Below are 1,756 nucleotides of genomic sequence, written 5' to 3'. Positions count from 1 at the left end.
CCGCTCATATTTGTCTAGTCAAAAAACAAAAGAAAGATTCAAGGCTACTCTTAAATTTGTTTTTCTTGTACAACTCAGCCAGTCCTAGCAAAAAATGTAAGTGTCAAATATTTAATCCTAAATTTACTTAAAGCTAAAAAGGGAAAAAAGGAAAAAATAGTGTAAAAAAGTCCAATTGCTATGGAAAGTGCTGCTTTATACAAAATTTTGGTCCACAGCCTTCATTAGATTGCCTATCAGGCAAATAAAATTTAGTCATGTGAGGATGTACCAATTTTATAAAAAATATAATTTGAATACAACTGTTTTTTAATAAACCAGTGAGTTTCTATAGTTTACTGTCTCATGACTAAAATAAAGACTATAAAATCACTGTGTGTATATACGTGTGTTTAGGTAAACTTATTGATATGTAAATATATTGTTGTATGTTGTATCTACATGGTAAAACCTAGTGCAGTTGGCCATTCATTATGAAATTTTATTTAAATTGGCTTAAATAAGTGAGCACTCATATAAAATTATACAATATAGTAATTAACTCAAATGACTTTTAGTTCATGTGACGTAGGTATAGCTTTAATAAATTCACTGGTTTTAAAATTATTGGTAAAGTAAGAAAGAAAAATCTGCAGGATTGTCAACATATATTTCTGCCTGAATTTACTGGTCACTTTTATATTTGTCTGGGCTAGATGGTTTAAAGTGTCAAGATTTGACACACAGGTTGTAAAACTATAAACCCAGCCTAAAACAGAATAATCTTTCTGTAATTCTTTGATACATTAAGGGTAATTTTATATTGTCAGTTTAATGAAAACCACTGTATTTTTTGAATTATTGATAAAATACTCATGTAATTAAATTTAAGTTCTTAAGTGAACACCTGAGAGTCACAGGCTATAATAATAATTGATAGGAAAATAATTTGAAAATATTCTAGTTTTAATATGTCAATTATCATAGATAATAAAGGTAAACTGGTAAAATTAAATAAAATTTATGTAAATGAGATAAATGTTTATAAACTTTTCGTGTAATTTAAAATTGTAAAGTTATCTTATGTTAAATAAATAATAAACATTCACTAAATAACTGGGTCATTTCCAAATTTATCAACTGATTGTTGAACAAAAATACATTTGTTCATGGTTTCTTAAATTATATAGAAATAGTAAATATACTAGAGTCTATCAGTACATACAAAAATTATGCTATAGGAAAACATGTTTTGAAATATATAAAATGGCTTCCATTCTATAAAATACTGATAAATGACAGATGGTTTAACACTGCCTGGTAGATACTAGGTTACTAAGAGTTAAAATTCTAATTAATATCTATATAATTCTGGGCCAGAAACAGTGACTCACGCCTGTAATCCCAACACTTTGGGAGGCCAACTCCTAAGGTCAGAAGTTAGACCAGCCTGGCCCACATGCCAAAACCCCGTCTTTACTAAAAATACAAAAATTAGCTGGGCGTGGTGGCACATGCCTGTGATACCCAGCTACTCAGGAGGCTGAGGCAGGCGAATCGCTTGAACCTGGTAGGCAGAGGTTGCTGCGAGCCGAGATCGCATCACTGCACTCCAGTCTGGGCGACAGAGCGATACTCCTTCGCAAAAATAAATAAATAAATAAATAAATAAATCAAAATAATTCTGTATAGAAAATGTATCAAAAACAAGATTTTTTTCATAGAAAACTATTTACAAACCTAAAATATGTTCTTTTTTTTTTTTTTTTTTTTTTTT

The sequence above is a fragment of the Theropithecus gelada genome, chromosome 14 (genome assembly GCF_003255815.1).
Source record: "Theropithecus gelada isolate Dixy chromosome 14, Tgel_1.0, whole genome shotgun sequence".
Taxonomy (NCBI): domain Eukaryota; kingdom Metazoa; phylum Chordata; class Mammalia; order Primates; family Cercopithecidae; genus Theropithecus; species Theropithecus gelada.
The sequence above is the reverse complement of the archived record's forward strand: the minus strand, read 5'-3'. Positions refer to the sequence as shown.